This window comes from Furipterus horrens, unplaced genomic scaffold (genome assembly GCF_987537825.1).
Source record: "Furipterus horrens unplaced genomic scaffold, mFurHor1.1.pri manual_scaffold_2, whole genome shotgun sequence".
Taxonomy (NCBI): domain Eukaryota; kingdom Metazoa; phylum Chordata; class Mammalia; order Chiroptera; family Furipteridae; genus Furipterus; species Furipterus horrens.
Window position 1 is genome coordinate 104,385,065 of NW_028327172.1, and position 22,936 is coordinate 104,408,000.

At 39.6% G+C, this 22,936-nt stretch overlaps 1 protein-coding gene and 3 pseudogenes across 3 annotated transcripts in view; all 4 read right to left on the reverse strand.

Annotated features, from left to right (window-relative positions):
* The window catches only part of KLHL8 (kelch like family member 8), a 69,831-nt gene extending 54,861 nt beyond the window's left edge, over positions 1–14,970 (reverse strand). For all 3 annotated transcript variants that reach the window (XM_090266270.1, XM_090266269.1, XM_090266268.1), the window contains exon 1: positions 14,825–14,970. The gene's annotated coding sequence lies outside the window, so the exon portion shown is untranslated. The remainder of the gene's footprint in view (positions 1–14,824) is intronic.
* LOC150019222 (keratin, type II cytoskeletal 8 pseudogene) lies at positions 1,526–2,288 on the reverse strand (annotated as a pseudogene).
* Positions 2,300–12,956, reverse strand: LOC150019223 (keratin, type II cytoskeletal 8 pseudogene; annotated as a pseudogene).
* A 3,664-nt stretch (positions 14,971–18,634) lies between the features above and the next one.
* Positions 18,635–19,340, reverse strand: LOC150019224 (sialomucin core protein 24 pseudogene; annotated as a pseudogene).
* Positions 19,341–22,936: the final 3,596 nt, after the last annotated feature.

Sequence of the window (22,936 nt, forward strand, 5' to 3'; positions counted from 1 at the left end):
TTTGTACGTAATTCTCTTCTTCTCTCTTGCTGCTTTTAAGATTCTCTCTTTGTCCTTAATTTTTGACATTTTGATTATAATGTGTCTTGGTGTGGTTCTCCCTGGATCCAGTTTTTTGGAACCCTCTGTGCTTCCTGGACCTGTAAGTCTATTTCCTTCCCCAAGTTAGGGAAGTTCTGCTTCATTATTTTTTCACATAATTTTTCAATTTCTAGTTCTTCTTCTTCACCTCTGGCAACTCTATGATTTGGATGTTGGCCCACTTATAGCTGTCCCATAGGTTTCTGAGCCCCTCCTCATTTTCCTCACTTTTCGTTTCCTCTTTCTGCACTGACTGACTGTTTGTTCCTTCCCTATGTTCTGATATGTTGATTTGACCCCTGGATTTCTTTCCCTCACCACTAGTTTTGCATGTGTTTTTGTTCATCTCAGCAGGACTACCCTTCATTCCTTCCCCATCTTAAGATCTGCTGTCAGGTCTGTAAGCATTCATATAACCAAAGCTCCGAACTATGCCTCAGAAAGATTTCCTATCTGCTGCTTCGTTAGATGAGATATTTGCTGTCTGGTCAGCTGCGTCACTGGGATCTCTATCATGATTTGTGCCATCCTGACAGTTTTGTGTATACCTTTGCTTCCTGGGTGGGGCTGTCACTCCTCCTACACTATAGGGGGAGGGCCCTGTGCACTCGTCACAACTGGGTGGCCCTTTTCACCACGCTGTGGCGTTTTCTGTGGGAGTGGGGATCTAAGATGGATTCCTGCCATTCACTCTCCACTGAGTGACCGGGAGCCTCATCCTCTGTCCCCATCCCCTCTGGGCCTCACCGTCCAAGGCAATGGAGGTCTGCCTTCCCCAGTGTTGGAATCAAAAGCTGATGGGTCTGGTCTGCAGTCAGGGGTGCTCCCCAGGCGCTTCTTGCCTCCCCTTAAATATGGGTGTCTGTGCTTACCGCTGTCCCTCCACAGCCCCCGCAGCTACCGCTGCCCTCACGGCATGACCTCTCCGCCCTGGCTTTGCCCCTCCTGCCCGTCTGGACGAGCACCACTTCTTTATAACTTCATACATTGGACTTCCATTTATTTTCTAGAAATTCTGGTTATTTCTAGTTTTGTGGTAGTTGTAGTCCTTCTTAGTTGTAGAGGGAGATGGAGCGTGTCAGTCTAGGCCTCCATCTTGGCCGGATGTCTCCTGTGTGTGTTTGTCTCTGTGTCTTAGGTAAAGCTTGGATATATTATTTAAATAACAATCATATTTAGTATTTTAACAAAGACATTTATTTCCTTTTTTTCTTTTTCTTTTTCTTGGCAGGGCCAGTGGAGACACTGTTTTGGGAAAAAACACTTGATTTGGCTTTTTGTTGGGGGCATGGGTAACAGATGGTCCCCCAGGCAGTAAACTCCCCCACCCCAAGGGTGAGCTGAGGACCGGGGTTGAGCTTCAGATAGATCTCCTTTGACCTCCCCTCTCTGGCACAACTCCTTTTCCGCAGGCTCAGAGGACAGGAGGGACCGTAGTAGTTGTTCACTTGGGCAGGACATCAGATAACTCAGACACAAGCTTCCCATCATGGGTCTCAACCTTCTTCACAACCACTGTCTTGGAGGAGCTAGTGCTTGTGCGACTGACGGAGCCCAGGTCCCCGCCACTGTCCAAGATGGACTGGAAGCCACTGATGGTCTTGGTATGGATACTCCTGCCAGTTTTCCTCACTCTCCAGCACCTAGTGGTAGGCAGCAATCTCCACATCCAGGGCTAGCCTGATGTACATGAGCTTCTGGTAGTCACATAGCTGCCAGACCATGACCTGTTTGGCAGTTCTCAGATGTGGCTTCCAGCTCAACCACCTTGGCCTGAGCATCCTTGATGGCCAGCTCCCTATGCTACTTGGCATCAGCGATGGTGGCCTCCACAGGAGCCCTCTGGCCATGAGGCCATCGCTCTCGGCCTAGATTCGGCTGATGTTCCGTTTAATCTCAGAAATTCGTCTTCATGTGATGCAGGTCATCCCTGTGCTTCCCAGTCAATGTCTGCAGCTCCTCGTACTTGATCTGGCACATGTTCTCAGCCTCAGCCCAGCTGCGGATGGTGACCCCCTTGTACTGGGCCTTGATATTGGTGATGATGCCATCCAGGTCCAGGAAGTGGCTGTTGTCCATGGACAGCGCCACTGCATGTCAGAGATCTGGGATTGCAGCTCATGAATCTCCTCTTCATATAGCTGCCTATAAAAGCTGATCTCATCCATCAGCCTTTCCAGGTGAGACTACAGCTCTACCTTGTTCATGTAAGCTTCATCTACATCCTTCCTGATGAGGAAAAATTCATTTTCCATTTCTGTGCTGTTGATCCCGTCCTCATTCTTCAAGTCCTCCACACCAGCTCCTGCAAAACTCTGCCTATGGTCAAGTTTCTCCTGGGCCAACATTTCCAGCTGCTGCAGGTTGTTGATATAGATCGTGAACATGCTGCCCATGTTACTGCGAGATGTCTTCTGCTGCTGCAGGAGAGTCCACTTGGTCTCCACAATCTTACCCTGCTACTCCAGGCTCTGTACCTTATCGATGAAGGAAGCAAACTTGTTGAGGCTATTCATCTGCTCCTTCTCCTGGTTCTGCACAACCTGGATATTGGGGTCCACCTCCAGCTTCAGGGGGGCTCAGCAGGCTCTGGTTCACTTGGACAGCTTTGATGATCCCCATACTCCCAGCTCCACTGAAAAGCCCCAGCCAAATTCGTGTTGGTGCCTAGGCCAACTCAATAGCCGCTGTGTGCCCACTTGGGAAAAGGCCAAGGACCTGATGAATAGCCCACTCAAGTATGAGAGGCTACTGAAGGCCTGGGGGCCAGAAATGGACACCTTGTAGATCTTATGGGTCACGCCTGTGGATATGGTAGAGGCTGGAGTGGAGGTGAGGAGGCCAAAGCAGACAGAGATATAAGGAGCCAAAAAGTATTTTTAAATTGTTTTATTTCAAAAGTAAATGTTTTTAAAATTTCTTTTACTTTTAAATCAAACAAAATTAAACTACTCATTATTTCCTTTTTATTTATAAAGGCACAGAGTAGGGGTTTTAAATTTTGAATCAAATAGCCCAAAAGAAAATATATTGTGCTAATAATTAAAAGGAGATTCTCCTGTTCTGACAAACTGATTTAGTTTCAATAGTTCCTATTCAGTCAAGGTATACATGACTTCCAACAGTTTAGTACTATGACTTAAAAAAATGTTTTTATGGCCCTGGCTGCGGTGGCTCAGTGGATTGAGTATCGGCCTGCGAGCCCAGTGTCGCTGGTTCGATTCCCAGCTAGGGCACATTACTAGGTTACATGTCAGGTCCCCAGCTGGGGGCGTGAATGAAAGGCAACCACACAGGAAAAAAAAAAAAGTTTTTATTATCAACAGCATTCATTAGATACTGTTACAGAAAGGGGGTGTCCAAAAACCCCCAGAGCTGGCGGCTGGGGTATGGGGAGAAGGAAGCAGCTTTCAGGATGCCTTCACATGCCTGAGGCTAAGGGCTACTGTCTTTGTTATGCAAATGGTTTAATGCATCCAAGGCCCGGGGAATGGTATGGAAAGAGCACACAGAGCCTGCGTGAGGTTCTGTGAATGGTAAGAACTGGGGACCATGCTCTCTGCATCACAGGACGCAGTCAGGGATTTAAAAATAAGCGGCAGACATTTTAACGAGACTGACCATGCGGTTTTGAGAAGTTCTCCATGTGGATTACAAAGGAGGGTACACCATGCAGTTTTAAGAGGGTGCACCATGCTGCTTTAAGAAGGGAAAACTCCATGTAGCTTATAAGGAGGCTGGGAATCTACGTGGTTCTGGATTAAAAGCTGGTGAGTACCATAACACAGAAAGACCTTCCCAATCAGAATTGAATGATTGGCAGCTACTGGTAAAGCTAAACTGTGTTTAGGAAGTAGGGAAACAATATCTCTAACTTCTCTAAAACTAGCCTGGTTTGGTAGAGGGAGGCAGAAATATGTGTTTGTGGGTGTTTTAAGGAACATAAGACTTCACGGCAGAAATTCGCAAATAATCTAAATCTATATAACTATTAAACAATTTTTTCTTTTCACTAAACTCTGGTATTGAGAGTTATAATTCTGATGGTGGGCAATCGGGCCCCTAACTAAACAGCCCGTGGGTGCTAGGTTTCAATTGGAGCAGCCCAGGGGTTCTGTAACAATACCACTGTTATTAAAGTTTGCTTGTTAAATACTAACGCCATTTCCAGTATCTATAAATAATATTTTCACTGTACTGAATACTTTATGTTTCTATTGGGGTGGTCTATTTTATTAAGGCACTCTATTGTTGCTTCACTAGCATAATTATTTCCTTGTTTGAATTGGACTGCTCAATTTATTAATAGTCAGAGTAGTCTGAACATCTAATATAAAATAGTAAAAAAAATTGACTTGGATTTTATCTAAATATGTGAACTACATCTATTATTATTTTTATTTGAGCATGCACAGAAGTCACAGGATTATACTCAAGGTAACAAATAATAATTTTTGAATAAAAATATAAAGCCTACCAAAAAATAAATTTACTAATAATTTCTTTCCAAGTGTGAAAAGATATTTCCCACTAGATATCTTAAATAAAACCAAAACCACTAAGTTGAATAATATCATTCCTTAGTTCAGGGAGAGCCCTGCTGGTCAGACACAGTCCCTCTGAGTAGAGCACATTGCTAAGCTTACACAGGGTTTGGAAGTATGCAGTTCAAGGGTTGGTGGACTTTCAAAGGCTTACAAGCATGGTTACTGGAAGGGCTATCACTGACTGGTTGGCTTGCAAAATTCTGTACACTAAGGCAAGTTATTTGCTAATTGATTACACTGACCTAAAACCAATTCTAAAAGAGTATCATTTCTTAAGTAGGTTTAACACTGGTTCTGGTAACTGTTACCAAGGCTAAATAAGAATGAGTCTTCTAGGAGTTTGGGAACTCCCTTTTATTTTTATAAGGTGAGCACAGAAACCAACATACACATATATACATACATATTAGTCATAGTTTTATAACCACATTTCAAGAAATTTCAATAGAAAGAGAAATGTGACTGTGAAAGGGAAACACCATTTTTTAATATTAACTTAGTCAGTCATCACATAGTATATTACAGGTTGTGGAAATTCAGAGATAAATACGAAAAGCAATGACCAAGTGCTTTTAAAGTAGTGCTATTCATAGTGGGTCTGATCTACATACTTTTCACAGGTCTGCAATGAAGTACAAAAATGGATTCTTGTATCACTTCTTGGCCTTTTGGCTAAGACCAAGTGTACAAATGCATTATTTAAAAACTCTTATAGTAAAATTATATTTGACAGAGTAATTTTATATCTGTTGAATCTAATAAAAAGTTGATGTTTGTATTTTGTGTCCTTTCTTTCATTTTTCTAGTAATTCATTTTTGTTTGTTTTTTTACCAAAGTATTAGTTCACAAACTAGTCTTTCACCACAGAGAGTTTGAGATGCACTACTTTATGGGACTCAAGAAAGGGAGGGATCCACAATAGGTGAGCCTGTGTTATGTATGTTCTGCTACTAAGATACATGTAAAGGATATGTATCACACAGCAAGCAAGTAAACATCTGCATCAAAATTTGAAGAACTGTATTGATGACTTACAAGAAAATACCTCAGAAGGTGATACAGCACACTTAAGAAAGGCTGCATCATCAATCCTCTCTAGATAGACTAGGAGAGTATGCTATATGGAAAAACAATTGACCCTAAGATTAAAATTTGCAAGAGTCAGACCCCGATTGTGAAGAAATTTAGGAATATCTTACCCAATCTATCCCTTGTGTTTTCCTTTTTTAAAAAGTGTAAGCAAAAGATTAATCTATTTTGTAAACTATTATTTACCTGAAATAATTTCCCTCCAAAAGAGAAATAAGACATGACATAATTCCTACTGTTAAGGAGCTTGGATCTAGCTGGGACAAAAACAGATGATAATAATAATAATGTGATAAAGGCAACAGAAGAAAGGTATATTGGGTATTATGGGACAACCTAAACTAACCTGGGTGATCAAGAAGGCTCCCCATTGAATGTGATAGGTCACATGTACTCAAAGTTCCCATTCAACTCTAACTACTATAACCAAGTTTCATACATCCTACTTCCTAAATTTCTCTCATATTGTTGACATTGCTTCTTCTCCAGCCACAACACTTTAGTCACTGTCCCCATCATCTCACAGCTATTATTATAGCCTCTCTCACCAATAATACACCCTTCGTACTGCTGCCAGTTATTTCCTAATTCAAATCTGACCACATCACCTCAACGCTTAAAAACTTCAGGAATAATGTAATGGTAAATGGAAAAAAGGGGATATAAAGTGTTAGGTCTCTATTTTGTAAATATGTACAAGGTCTGTCAGGAAAAAGTCCAGCCATTGTTATTATAACGAGAACAGTTTACATGGCATCAGTGTAACCTGGCAGCCAAGGGGAGTGAACTGGAATGTGCATGTGCGAACAATGATGACTTCACTGTATTTGTCAGTGGGGGCAGTAGACGCCATTGAATGAACATGTGTACTGTGTGGCGGTCATATGCAAAATGACTGAGAAAGCAGAGCAATGAATCTATGTCCAATTTTGTGAAAAGCTTGAACATTTCTCCATGGAACTATTTTGATGACTCAGAAGGCCGCAGCTATGGGCAACTGGTGATTGGCAGCTTCATCATGACAATGTGCGCGCTCACGCATTATGTCTCGTGTAGTTTTTTGGCAAAACATCAAACCACCCAAGTGACTCAGCCCGCCTACTTCTGGTTTTTCCCAAAACTAAAATCACCTTTGAAAGGGAAGAGATTTCAGACTATCCATGAGATTCAGGAAAATATGACAGGGCAGCTGACGGTGACTGGGAGAACTGTGTGAGGCCCCAAGGTGCCTACTTTGAAGGGGACTGAGGTGTCACTGTCCTATATACAATGTTTCTTATACGTTGTATCTTCTTCAATAAATGTCTCTTTCTCATATTACATGGCTGTATACCTTCTGGACAGACCCCGTATATGTGACAGGTTTCCATCTGCAAGACAGGTTCCAACTGCAATTGCTGTTTTGTAATCCAATTAATAAAATGATTCTAAAAGCCACTTTATTACAGAAAAATTTGTGGAGGAAAATAAGGAAACATAAGTTTAAACTGGACCACAGAACTTTAAGGCATGGGCCATACAAAGTACACACATATTCCCAAAGCTCTTCAAATTGTAAGGGAAGAGAAATGATTAAATGTTTACTGTTATTATAACGAGCATGTCTATTTTAACTAGGTTATATGAGTATATTCTTATACAGTCACGTGCTGTATAACATTTCAGTCAACAACAAACCGCAGATACAACAGTGGCATACCATATAGCCTATATGTGTTGTAGGCCATACCATCTAGGTTTATGAAAATCACTCTATGATGTTCACACCATGATAAAATCTCCTAAAGATGCATTTTTCAGAATGTATCCAGGACAATAAGTGGTGCATGACTGTATATCATAAAAATTTTATGATACTTTACAGTCTTATATAATGATCATATAGTACACTTGTTGATTTCATAGAATGTACAAGGTAGCACGGTATAGCAGAAATAACAGTTCAGTTAGGTAACAGGAGAATTGGATTTTAACTAGTTACATTATTGGGAAATTATCTAATCTCTCCAAGTCTCAGTTTCTTCATTTATAAAAGAATAGAGGTAGTCCAGGTCAGGGGTCAGTTTCTTTTACTGTAAAGGGCCAGAGAACAAATACTTTAAGCTTTGTGGGTCATCTAGACTCTGTCACTACAGCTGACGCTTGAACAACAGGGGTTCTGAACTACCCCACTTAAGGGAGGATTTTTTTAAAAAAATGACCTAGATCAAACCACATAGTTCAAAGATCAACTCCATGGCTGGGAATATGTATATGCATCCATGACAGTAGTTAAAGGCAGATTTTCGACTTCAGGGAGGTCTATGCCTCTCCTCCTCACCCCTGTCAACTGTACCCAAATATGACACTATAGTAGGAAACCAGCCATAGACATATATAAAGAAATGTGTGTCGTTGTGTTCCAATACAACTTTATTTTACAAAACCAGCAGCAAGCTTAGTTTTCCCTATGAGACCTTAGTTTTAGGTAATCACTGTTTACTCCCAAGTCTAAACTAGGAGAATACTTTTTTTTTAATTTAAAATTATTTAAGCTGTTTCCTTGCCTTTTTAGAGACATGTTATCATATCTAGCACAAGGCACATAAACTAGAGGTTAACAGCAGACTTTAGAGCCAGATAGTTTAGGGATTTCCTATCAGCTGAATATCCCTGGGCAAGTCACTTAAAAATATTGAGTCTTGCCCTGGCTGGGTGGCTCAGTTGGTTGGAGTGTCATCCATGCATCAAAAGGTTGTGGGTTCAATCCCCTGTCAGGGCACATAACTAGGTTGTGGGTTTGATTCCTAGTTGGGTCACAGATGGGAGGCAACCAATCAATGTCTCTCTCTGTCTCCCTCTCTCTCCAAAATCAATGAAATATATATGTATATATATCCCCATCTCCTTGGGTGAGAATTAAAAAACAACAACAAAAAACTGAGTCTTAGCTTTCTTGAAAGGTTGTTTTATAGGTTAAATGAGATAATATATATAAAGTACTTAGCCCTATATCTACCACACAGTAGGCATTCAATAAATGGACATTAATACTTTTATAAGTTATGAAATTCTGAGTCACTGATCAGAAACACAATCTTCCAAATCACATTTTTTCCAGCAAAGAAATAAAATATGCTTTATAATGATCTACATGTTGATGAACTTTTCACTAAGCAAAAGATAAGGACTGGCTATATTACTTTAGGTCTTCCCCTTCCCCCTCTCCTTTTTTAAATGAAATCAGTCAGCATTAGTGAAGTGCTTACTATCAACTTACTAGCTATATGACCTTGGTTCAGTTACATAACATTTCATTAACCTCAGTTTCTTCATTTATAAAAAAGAAGAAAAGTACAGTACTAACTTCATAGGACTGTTATAAGGATTAAATGAGTTAATAAATTGGCACATAAACTATATTAAGTAATTACTATTTTTTCAGTTAGATACTTCACATTTATTGGTTTCAATCCTCCAAAGAGATATTATTTCTATATTCACATAAAGATATATGTATAATGAGGCCCAGAGAACTTAAGAAAACTATCCAAGGCCATACAGCTATTAAGTGGCAATGCCCAGGACTCAACATAGGCTTGCCTGACTACAAAGCCAAAACTCTTTAACACTAGGCCAAAGATGGCATTAACTATATCTCTGTGTGGGGAGCATAACTATATCTTTACATGGTATGCATACATTATTTTATGAGAACTAAAATACAAGTATTAATAATATTCTGCCCACACAAAAAACATGTTTGAATTTTTAAAAAGCTCAAGAGGAAGAGAATACACATAAAATCACTGATCTTAAAATGATAGTACTCCTATAAGTAACTTTTTTCTAAAATAATTCCTCTTTGTTTTCCATATCCAATTAATTTAACTCACTTTCATTATTAAAGAAATAAACAATCCTATACATTAAAATAACTAAAAATGCAGCATACTGGCTTTTCTTTCATACATACAGTACCATGCAAATGCTCGCATTCATCACTAATTAATCTTTGAGATCTATATAGACTTATCAGACTATTTTTATAAAGAACAAATCTAGAGAGGCAAAAACAGTTCTGTTACTTTATTCTATAAATCCCCAAATATTGATTTAGAACCTTGAACTTTGAAAAGCATTACGATTTCAAATTTTTAAAAAGACTGATCAATATCAAAGGGAAAAGGACAAAAAAGATCAGAGGAAAAAGACAAAAAGACAATATTCTAGCAGACAGATTCATTGATAAGTTTGTAAAACATCACTTGATCCACCTCATACTCTTCAGACCTTGTGACTACTACTGGTAACTGACCCAGAAACAGAAGTTGACTTCACATTTTAAAGCCTTATAGCTCAGCAACCTATCACTTACAAGGAAAAAAGGGCAGTTTGATATAGCTTACTTCAAACTCAAAAGAATGAACTCAAACTTAGAACTATAACCTAATTCTGAAATTTCCCAAATGCAAATAAGATTAATTTTAAATGTTATAAAATCAAATAATAAATTATAATCTAATTTACATAAGACGATTGTAAATTCCATATTCTTTCCTTACCAGCAATACTGAAAGTCAAAATGATCGATTAGGATTTAAAATAACTTTCTGCTCTCTGCTATAGAAGAAGAAATATCATTCAACACATATACTATGTAAATATCACCTAGAAGATAAAATACTTACTTTTCTTTCACATTTGGTGTTTTGTTAATAAAAGAAAAAAATGTTCAACTTTTAGAATAAACAAACCAAATTATCTTTTAGCATTTCAAAATAATAGTCTAACATGCTGGATTGTATTAGGGTGCCATTCTTTGCCATGCATTCTCTAGCACATCAAGGCTGGGGAGGGGAGGAGTGGACAGTATCTGCCTAATGACAACAGATGAATCAGTGGTGTAATCTCCAGGTCTAAGAAGCAGCACTATCATTCATATGAAAGTATTATATCATAACTATCAACTTCTACTTCTAGTAGAAAACAGCGACTCATGGCGATTTAAAATTACTGTTCACTTTCTTTTCTCAATAAACCAATGTTAAAAATAATCTGCAAAATATTTAGTAAAAACAACTGCCTAGAAAATTGAAGCTTATGGTTTTTAGGAACTTTGGGTGGGGGAGGATGTCCATAAACACCTTTTGAACATATTGAAAGCTGCAGTCTTCTTCCCAGAAAACTACTGTACAGATATATATAGAGTTTACACTCTTGGAAGACCATTTATGGGGACACTCATAGGTCAGGTTAAGAACCAGTGAGATGACATTGTAATTTTGCAGAGCAGTGTTTTGTTACTCAATGTGGTTATGCTACTAAAAAGTGCTTTTTGATTCAGCACGTTGTAAAAGAAAATGGGTCATTTTTTAACTTATTAATCACTCCATGGGTTCTAGATATCAAGTTTATTGGTTGAAGTTTGCTTTCTAAGTATTTTAAAGCATTAATACAATTTGCACAGGAAATAGTGAAGTATAGCTCCACTCTCCCCTATATTGTTCTTATCCATTCATTTCTATGAACAGAACTATTATATCCTTTCACCCACAAGTTGGAGAACAGGTGATAATTGTGTGCTGAGAATGGGCATGGTCTATGTCAAAGCCCCGACCATGCAGACAGTAGCAGAAATATCATCCAACATGCTTACTGGGCACATGGGACCTAGCACACCAGACCAGAAAAACTGTGGCTCAGTGGCTCTTGGTCACATTTTACTGTAGCTATATCTTGACATTAGTAAAGAAAAATTAATATAACTAAAATGTCCAATTTCTTCTTCATTGGTTAACATAAAACATGTTTTTTCAGAAAAGTGAAGAAAAGGTCAAGTGAATGAGTTTTAGGACTGAAAATATGACATTTTGTTTTTCTATGAAGCATTTCTTCTCCCTCATCTCTTTACTCCTTAATATACAAAAACAAATAATTGTTGAAAATTCAAATATAAGAAACCAGTTTAAACATCCAAATTTTTTAAAACATAAAAGCTATTTGAAATTAATTTTTAGAGTATTTAAAATATGCTCTTTAATCTTCTAAAAATGACAACACTCATTTCAGTTTCCTACACCTCATAAAAGTTCTTGACTTTTTTTAAAGGAGTCATTTATCTAAATCCATAGAATGTACAGACACCAACAGTGAATGGTAATGTAAACCCTGGACTATGAGTGATAACAATGTTATTAATGTAGATCCATCAGTTATCACAAATTTACCATTCCAATGTGGAGATTTTTATAGTTGGGGAGACTGTGCATATGTGGGGCAGGGCAGAGGACATATGGGGCAGAAGGTACATGAGCTATCTCTGTACTTTCCAACTCAATTTTACTATGAACCTAAATATATGCGTATTATACTATGTCTGAAAAGGGATTGGGGTGTTATGTACCTCACTATCTTCTTAACAATGAGCAAATAATGTTTGTTTGTTTTTAAATTACACTCAATGACCATGAATTAAGTTTCCTTCCAGGCTATAGAACATGCAATTATTACAGAATATATTATCATAAAAGATAATGTGAGAAAGGCTCACAATAAAAACACTGGGACACAGGACTTAAGCAGTAGACGAGGCAGTTGTTTATTCCCAGATCTGCAACTCTGGGCGCAGCCAAATCAAAGGTGCGAGCGGAAAAAAGGGAGCTGGCTATTTTTATCCTAACAAGAGTAAAAAACCCCTCTTTCCCTCTCCCCCTCCTTTTCCATTTTTCCATGCTAGATACTCCAGAGTTACAATCTAATGCAATTAACTAAATTAACTGAGGGTGATCTCGTTATAGGTCTATCTCCAGCTCTCCTTTGAAATTTCCCTAGTTTGCTGGGCTGTCTAGCTACATTTTCCCATTTCCCTGGGTTTGGTAATGAATATCTTTCCCCTTTGATCTCAGAGGCAGGCATTTGTGTTGAGCTTTGGAGTGTCCCTTCCTGACCTGTAAGTGTGCTAATACTGTTAACTCTGGCTCAGAGACCCCTCCCCCCCAATTCAAGATTACATTTGTCCTTTGCTACTAATCATTTTCTACTGGTTTGAGAGTCACCAGTTTCCTTGCCCCTTACAATAATAATAGTAATTTTACCAAATACTAAAAGAATTAGTAGCTTTAAATGTTATCATGATGAAGGTAAATGCAACAATAGTTAAGGCACAGTAACCTCAAATTTCTTTTTACATCTATATTAATACTATTTGGTATCTTAAACGCAATTTCTAAAGTGACTAAAAGTTTGAAGTGGGTCATGGGTCGACTGAATAGGGGTGACAGTAGGAATAGGAAATGCAATAACCAATGAAAAAAGCCACTGCCAGACAGAGGTTCTCTCCTCACCCAAGTCTACCCTCTGTCAGGGTCAAGACTGGAGGGAGATGCAGGAAGAGGATTTCCTCCTAGAGTGAGAATGAGGAACACCAAGAGCTGAACAATTACAGAATCAGCTTACACAGGAGAAAAGCAATGCAAAAAAGAAAGGTGCAACTAGCAGATAAAATACTTTAAACCCAAGTTCTTCCAAAAACTTTTTCCCAAAGAATCCTTCCAAAGTGGTAACATTAGTGAAGGGAGCAAAGTTTTCCCTTCCTGAAGCTGCCTTTTTAAGATGTTGATTTTTAAGTTGTTTATTAAGAAACAAGACTCAAAGAGAATCCTTGACCCTCCCCCCTTTCCTGCCCAAGACATTCAGACAAAGAAACATGCTTCAGGAAGGATACATATCTTAGGAAGCTTTATCCTAATTTGAGTTATGTATGGTAAACAAAAGGGCTTCAGGCTAGATACAGCACATGTTCCATTGTTTCAGTGTTGCCAGCAAGGGTTTTCCTGTCACGTATGTCCGCTCTTAAACTACCTGTAAACCGTTCATTCCGCCCCCCAACCACCCCCCCGCCTTTTTTTCCCTTTGTCCAAAGTCTTATATACCCAATGTTGCCTCACTGGTTCTGGAATGTTCATGCCTGTGTGAATTCCCCATACACATATATGAAAAACTGTTAATTGGATGAGTAGCCCAGCCAGAAGAACTTAAGAGGGTGGGAGAAAAAGTATTAATATTATTTGAGCTCGGTATTAGCATAGGGGAAAGGGTCAAATGTGGTTATGCTATTAAAACAGATTTAAAGGGAATGATGAGAAAAGTTCAATTTTCTACGAAAAGTCATCTGATTAAACACTGCCAAGAGGGAAAATATATAAAAAGGTTTTCAAACCCAGGCACCTGGGAGAGTGTAAATCCAGTAAAGCGCGAGCCCCAGGCTAGGACACACCAGCAAGGTAGACAAGTCACCCTCCCTGAAGAAACCAGCAAGCTACCTAAGCCCAGGGCAGAGTGGAGAGAGCTGGCTGGCATCGCTGCAGTAGAACAACTCCACTGAGCGACTGCGTGTGTTGAAAAAGGCTGCAGTTTCCGGTGTCACACCAGGAGGCACTCTTCCACACGGTCTCCAGCACCGCAGGAGGTACACCTGTTGCAGGCAGAAGCCCCTGGTGCCAGCAATTGTGACCGGCAGTGGGCCGGCTGCGGGGCAAATTCCGTTGGGCAACTCACCGCCCTCTTCCAATCCCCCGCCCCCGACCCGAGTACCCCAAGCCCGGGAGAGGTACCAAGCCCCCTAAGCAAGTCCCGGAGAGGCAGCGATGCCCTTCAGCGGGCTGCGATTTCCCGAACAGCAGGGCCCGGAGACAGCCCACCACCCCGCCCCCACAGCCGCTGTTCTGGGGGGCGTCCCGCGCCCTCCCTGACCCCGAGCCCCCGCCAGCTGATTCCCTGGACCCCGCGACGCACCTGCTGGCCCTCTTTTCTCTGGAAGACCGTCAAGAGCGCATCAGGGGGCAGCCTGTGACACAGACAGAGCCGGAGGCTGGGATTCTCCTGGAGGAACGCGACCCGTTCCTCCAGCCAAAGGGAGCAACGGAAATCATGCAGCACTTTAATGGGCCCAAACCCCCTGGGCTACGGAGTTTTGTTCACTGCCCGCAGGGCTGCTGTTTCCCGGGCGTCTGAGGCGCGAGCCTGGCGGCGGTAAGATTTGCAGCTGGGGTGAGAGAGGGCTCGGCGGGAGTGCAGGGTGCCGCACAAAGGAGCGGAGAGTGAAGGGGAATGAGTAACTACTTACCTCGGTCCTTCGCTAGTCCCTCCGCTTGCTTCCTGATGGCCTTGCCAAGACTGCAGCCGAGCTACCAGGTTCCCTCAGCTGCCAGGCACTAGCCCTCCATAGCGAGCAGCCGTGCGTCCTCCGGGCTCAGCCCCCTAGAGCGGCGCCTCAGGGGCGGGGCGAAGAGTGTGCTCGGACTGCGCACAGCACTCTGGGAAGTGTGGTTTATGTTCCCGCCCCCACCTCCTGGGCGCCCCCTGCTCACTCCTTGTGTTGTCCAGCTGGGATGTGGCAGGCCAGGGCCTAGCGGCAGTCCTAAAATCATGTTTTTGGATAGGACACTGGTAGAAAACTCTGGAGTTATCAGTTTCTTCATTGCAGTGGCTGTACAAAATTTAGTTTATTTTTATATCCACCAAGTTTCCTCATGTGCGTGGTGTTCTTAAGTTTTATGACTTTAAAAAAAGAGAAAAAAGGGTTCTACTTTTATTCCTATATCACTTTCTCCATATGCTCTACAAAGGATATACAAAACAGCTCGTGTTTATAACTACATACCCACAGGTTATCAACCTAAGAAAACAGTTTATTGACCTAAACAAACACTGCTAAAAAACCATTGTGAGTAAAAATGATGATGAAATAAACCAACTTTTCAATAGTTAATGGAGTGTAGGAGGGTAGAGATAAAGAGCAAGCAAAGAAAAAAATTTAAAAGAACGATATTCCCCTAAATGTGCCTTTTGTTTTAGCAACCTTAAGCTTCTACAACCCTGGGAATCTAGTTCAGAATAAATTCAACCATAGTTGCATTTATGAATATTAATGCATAGGTTTGTTTTATGCTACAAAAGAACTTTTCTTACATTAGCATCTTATGTAAAAATTCTAAAATGACTTTTTGCATTTGAAATTTCATTTCTAGAATCTAAAAGAGGAAATCACATTTTTTACATAGCAGAAATAGAAATAAATAATTCTTAATATTTCAAAATACTAATCTTCAGAGCATATTTTGAAAATTGAATGCAAAAACCCTTAGAAAAATAGAGCAAGACCAGTTTTAAGGTGTGCACACACACCCCCAAAAATGTAAAATTTGTCTGGAAGCATCATGTAATACAATGTATATTTAATAGGACCATGTTCTAATAGAATTTTTTATAATGTGAACTTCTTTTTTAGTCAGGTATGCAATGTTTCCTAAAAAAATGTTCATGGAGATCTTTTTTTCTGCTAATTGACATATGCAAACAATAGAATACCTGTAGTTGCTACTGACATCAGAGAAATATTCATGATGTTTCCATATTGTTATTATTTACTTATTCAGAAATATTTATTGAACATCTACTGTATGCCAGACACGGAGCTAGGAACTGAGAAATACACAGTGAACAAAACTCAAACCCCTGCCCTGATAGACTTAAGATCCAGTAGAGGAGACAAAGAACTAAACAGATGGTGAGAAATCAAAAGGTATGCACAGGGTGGCTAGGGGAGGGGGAACATATAAGGTACATCAATGTAGAGCTATTTGTTGGGAGAGGGGAGTCAGGCAAAAGTTCTGAAAATTAAATGAGATTCTCAAAGCAAATGACAAACCATGGGGAAAAGTTCTTCCCTTAAAAATGATATATCCACAACAATGCTCTCAAATGTAAATATATATGTAACAAAACAAGCTATATCTTGATGTGGTTCAGGACATGCTGCCTAAAATACGGCAGCTTGGCATATTAAATATTTTTAGCTGAAGAAATCTGTTGACAGAAAGAGAAATGTCACTCTTTCTTCCACACCTCTATTCTCCCTTCTTCCGCTGAAACAAGTCATAAAACTCCTATGTGAAAGATACTCTCTGTTCCAATAGAAAAGAAGACGTTTTTATCACCAGAGAGGGAAGTTAGGGCTGAGAAGTCTGTATAAACAAACCTTGTTAAACTAACCCTTGTCTTCCTAGATATTGTGTTGTCCAAAAAGTCCATTTAGTTTTTGCTGTAAAATAAAAGACACTTTTTTTCATTTTCACCAGTAACTTTATTGATTTCAATATTTCGAGTAAATTGGCTATCTCCTGCATGGTAAAACATTGATTTTTCTCAATTACTGTCAAAATCTGATCGCTGTCAATTTCAACTGATCTACCCAACCATGGAGCATGTCCAACAAGTCTCCAACACAAAGCTTCCCAAACCACTTTTGACACATTTGATCAGAGCACCTTCTCCATATACTGAACAATTTTTTTGTGTGTGTTTCAATTGCATTTTTGCCTTTCTTGGAATAATAAAGCATAATATGCTGAAAATACTGCATACTTTCTTTCATCTTCAATATTAAAATGACTACACAAAAATTCATCGATTTTGGTAACTTTTTTAAAATGCATACTGATATGACAGTTATCACAATCTGACAAAATGTTTTGAATGAAGTTCAAGACAACTAAGTGCTACTAGAGCCATCTTAGGGAAAATACCAAATGAACATTTTGGCCAAACCAGAACTTCTTTGCCATTTAATAATCCTAGCCCAAACCATTTTGTCTTGTCAGTTCTTCAGAGATTTGTTTATTTGTTTAAAAGCTATAAAAGCTTCCTGCTCTGGTCACTTCTTTGGGTCTTCATTCTCTTGTGTACATGTACATGTAAAAATTCAATAAAATTTGTATGCTTTTATACTGTTAATCTGTCTTTGTCAGTTTAATTTTCAGACCCACCAGCCAGGGACCTTAGGATGGTCAAAGAAAACTTTTTTCTCCCTTACAACGTCAACTGGAAGAAAAGAACATATATTTCCTAAATCTAACAGAAGGTATCTTAGCTTTTATCCATTGCTTCCTGCTCATTTGAGAATAAACAGGACAGGCAAGGATCTTTCATTAGAAACTCCTTCCCTTCCCTAAAAATCTCATAAATCAAAACTGGAAAAGATCTGATATCTGTTTTGCTCATTGTCTGTTGTACTTTGGTACAAATGCATTTCATTTTTTTCTACATCTTTTTTAAATTAATTAAATCAATTTAATCTATTGTATTTTTAACAGCTATAAGAAATATGTTGGGAGGTTCAATATATGAAGGCTTTCAACTTTGTATAACATTCTTTAGTTTAAGTTACTCAGATATGAAGTAAAGTAGTAGGTAAGTTTTCAATTAAACACTAACAGTATGATATCTAAAAGCAAGTTTACTACTGCTCACATCAACCTTTTCCCTTCCTTAATGGGAAACAACAAATCACAACCATTTTACATTACTGTCTACCTTTCAATCTTTTAAGGCACTGTTCTTTATTTTCTCGATAATATAAGGTGCTTTACAAGTATTAACAATAACCTGCTACACTTTAGTGGTTTGTATACTTTCCATTCATTTCTTTAAATCTGGAATGTAATTCCCTGGTTGGCATTTTTTTTTTTAATGCAGGAAAAATGACTATTATCAAGCACAAAATTTTACTCTAAGAATACAGTATATTTTATGGATATTAAACATAAATTTATTCCATTTTTAAAATGATTGCCAAAAATCCACCTAACTGATGCTAATTTGGCACATTCTTCTCAATTCTGGTCACTAAACTACATACTGAGGATGAAAATAATGCAGCTTTCAGGCTTTAAAATGATTAAATTTAACTGCCAGAAGAGTCATGAGGTTGTCTGTGCATGACAGTGTTTACCATCACTTGCAGAGTTACATTTGACATGTCAAGAACAGAACATAATCCCACAGCAGCAGCCATTAAAAATATAAGAAGACAGCTAGCCATAGGATTTGTGCAGAATATTTTAAATATTCCTGTTGAATGATGCTCCAAAATATCTTATATGCATCCTTTGAAAATGTAAAGATCCTGGAATAGCATCTTCCATGTGGGACATCTTGAAAGATAATATTTTGGTTTCATTGAGTTACACACAGTCCTTGTTAATCTAATGGGTACATTTAGAGTGTGGTAGATTTGTTCTTTCGATTTGTAGAATTTATAGAGAAAGAAAATTATAGCCTATATGTCCAAGACAAGAACAGTTCCTCCAATGAAACTGGTGGCATCAAAGGTAGACTTCTGCATAGGCTGTAAAGTTGAAGTTAAAGTGGTATTAGTTGAACCTGGAACAGTAGCCGTAGAAGAGGAAAGCATAGTTGTGGTTTTAACTGTAGAATTGGTTGGCAACGGACCAACATCGGGCACATAACAGAAATCTGTGCTGTTCTTCCACCTAGCAATCACTAACTTGAATTATGTGAACAGTAGCTTTCACCTTTACATTCCATCCAAAGGCAGGTGGTACAGTATTAGCAACAGCATTGATAGCATTAACACAGGAAATACAGCTTTTGCGGTTTTCACCGGTTTCTGGTACTAGAGTGGTGACCAGCGCGAGGGTCGTCGACGGCGTCAAGTGTGTGTGGTTGATGGACGCTGAAGTCGTGTTGGGGGCCATTGTGCTGTTCTGAGCCACCGTTGGTACACAGAGCACGTCCAGGCAGACAATGGCCCAAAGCAGCAGGCGGGGAAGCCCAGACATCACCACCTTCCTGTCAGTGCTCTGGCCAAAGCTGCAGTGCACAATGCTTGGCGTGCACCTCTGTTTTCTGCAACACCTCCTCCCAAATTCTTTACATCTTTATTGTATTTTTTCCATTACCATTTAGTCCCCTTATGCCCCCCCCCCCCATAATCACCACATTGTTGTCCATGTCCATGAGTTCATATGTAACAGAACCCCTGGGCCGCTCCGATTTGAAAACCCACAGGCTGTTTAGTTAGGGGCCCGATTGCCCGCTGCCAGAATTATAACTCTCAGTACCAGAGTTTAGTGAAAAGAAAAAGAATTGTTTATTTAACAGTTATATAGATTTAGATTATTTGTGGATTTCTGCCGTTAAGTCTTATGTTCTTTAAAACACCCACAAACACATAGTTCTGCTTCCCCCTACCAAACCAGTCTAGTTTTAGAAAAGTTAGAAATACCGTTTCCCTACTTCCTAGGCACAGTAGCTGCCAATCATTCAATTCTGATTGGGGAGGTCTTTCTGTATTGTGGTGCCTGCCAGCTTTCAATGCAGAACCGCGTGGATTCTCAGCCTCCTTGTAAACTGCCTTCTCAAAGCCACATGGTGTTTCCCTCTCAAAACTGCATAGAGAACCTCTTCACCAAAGCCACATGGAGAGAATTCTTCTTAAAACAGCATGGAGAGCCCCGCTAAAAATGTCTTAGCTGCTTTTTAAATCCCTGACTGCGTCCTCTGACGCAGTAGGTGTGGTAACCAGTTCTGACCATTCACAGAACCTTACGCAGGCTCTGTAAGCTCTTTCAGTACCATCCCATGGTCCAACCCCCCCCCCCACCCCACCCGTCTTCTTGGGCTTTGGAAGTATCAAAGCCATTTGTGTAACAAAGACACTAGCCACTAGCCCCAGGCATGCAAAGGCATCTTAAAAACTGCTTTCTTTTGCCCATCCCCCAGCTGCAAGCTCTGGGGGTTTTTGGACAACCCCATTCTGTAACACTCCTTTTTGCTCAATCTCTCCACCCTTTCTCCTACCTTCTGCCCCAAATTGCAGTTTTAACCTCAATTGACATTTGCTTTTCAAATCTTTATCTCTAATCCTGGAATAAAAGGCTTTATAATCTCCAAAAGACTTTCAAAAGAGGCCTACAGAGAGATTTGGGAAGATTAATGAAGATGACAATTTTATCTTCATTTGCAGTGAAGGCAAAGCTTGTAACTAGAGGGCAGTCCTCTGGACAGCTGCCTGTCTATGAAAACTCCCTTAAAGAACCTTAACACTACCGGCAATATCACCCCTTCCTGTCCAGGTCAAAGTCGCTGGACCGCAGGTAACCTTTCTTCCCACTCCTTAACTCATGTCTTATCACTCTCCTCCACAGCCACCCCTTAGTGTGATGGTTCAGCTTCCCTTAACAACAACTACTTCCTGCTTTCTACCCCACTACAAACTGTGTTTTCTGGCCTTGGTCCAGTGGCCCAGCAGCCCAGCTTATGCTATGTTAGTTTATGACAGTTCTTTCATCCTTGCTTAGCAAGCTAACATAAGTATTGCTGTGCCTTCTCCCTCTTTTCATGGCTAACTCCTACTCATTATCCAATATCATTTTAGGTACTGTTTTCATCAGGAAGCCTTTCCTGGTTATAATACCCCTCTCTTCTGGGTTAGTGCCTCCTATATATGCCTATAATGCAACTTATTTTTGCCCCTAAGATAGCACTTACCAGTAAGCTTTTTAATTAGTTATCTACTCTTTCATTTGTCTGAGAACTTCTAAAATAGAAAGTAGGAGCACAGTACCTGATATATAATAGCTGTTTAATAACTACTCAGGCAATAAATGAATGCATGTTAACTTTATGCAGTAAAGAAGGACTCAGCAAATATCTTCTGTAAAGGGCCATATAGTAAATATTTTAGGCTTGTGGACCATAAGATCTCTGTTGCAACTATTCAACTGCTTCCTGAAGAACAATGGCTAGTTCTCTCCAGATACCTCTATAAGATAGAATTTGAGCTTAAAATTGAGTGGAAGGAGAGGGCTAGAGGACAATATTTGAGAATATGTTTCCATAACAGGTACATTGTTTTTGTTTAGAGTGATTATTTCAGGTAGTTTGGGTTTGGGTGGGGTTCAATTTGTATATAAAATTCTTTGAAAATGAACTATGTTGGTGAGTTTTTAGAATTTATAATTTAATCTGGGATGGTTGTTTTTCCATTTTTTAACATTTCACTTTTGCTGTTCCATCATGCCCAAGTTAAATCACTCTCCATTTCCCATGAACTTGCCTAGACATGGTTGCTCTTTCAGGCTGCATATATGAGGAGCTGTGGAAACCTCTCTAGAGCAATATGTGAAATGACAGGATGAGAGCAATTTGTTTCTGTCCCTGCTACACTCCAGAAGTGCTGTGACTTTAGTTATCAGAAAAAAAAATTGAGAGAAACTTTATTTTCCAACCTCCATGTTTGAAATGTGTGCAATACACTTTTGAGCAAAATTATAAAACAATGTAATATTGTTTCAATTTCAATATGTATTGCAGATGTATAATATTTCATTAAGATACAGTTCTATATTACATTAGCTTTCTGATATCATCACATTCTCATAATAAAATCTATCTCGGAAAAATTTATTTATTTACTCAAATCCTCACCCAAGGATATGCTTATTGATTTTTTTTTTAAGTATATTTTATTGATTATATTGTTACAATAGTTCCAATTTTTTTCCCCTTTGCTCCCCTCCGCCCAGCACCCCCCTTCCCCGACATTCCCCCCTCCAAGTCCATGCCCATTGCTCACGCTTTCATATATTCTTCTTCTTTTTTTTAAAAAATAATTAATTAATTAGTTAAATATTTGAACAATAAAAAATAACAATCCCTCCCTCTCAGACTTAAGACCCTTTACAATCTTATAAAGGACAATGGACGAAGGTCTCGAGCTCCTCTAGCTGCTTCAAGCTGGGCATGGTCGTCGTCCTACCTACCCTTGGGTCAAGAAATCCCTAATAAGAGTGGGGTTGTGGAGGGGAGGGTGGCCTTCCCACAAGGGGAAGGATCGTGCAGACTCCAGGTTGGTTGGCTGTCTCTGGACAACAGCATGCTTGGTTTAACAGGCTGGAATCCTTGTTGTATTCTGGGGGCAACAGGGTTAAAGGACATCATTCAATCCGTAACCACTAGATGACAAAAGACAGGTATTAATTTTTCAATGTCCCACATTAGGGAAAAGAAGGGCTTCTTTAGAGGAAGGTATTCCAGGTACATCTCACCTGTCCAAAACCCTTTTGCCCATTATACTTAGTTTGGACTGAGGGAAATATTTTAGGTTTCCCCCCTCTCAGGCCTCTGGGCTCTTTCTATCCAAGCCATTAGGATAGGAAAGAGAAACCAGTTTTAAAGTGAAGCCCACAGACCACCCCATTCTTCACCAACCCAGCCACTTAGTTCAGCCAAACCATTGAGTCTCTGGAGGCAGCAATGCAGACAGGATTAAGTGAGGCCTATACGTACAGACAATCACTCAGGTAATGAGATCGTAGGCTTATGCCCTTTGAAAACAGAAAACACATGTTAATTTATGTAACATAACCCACAC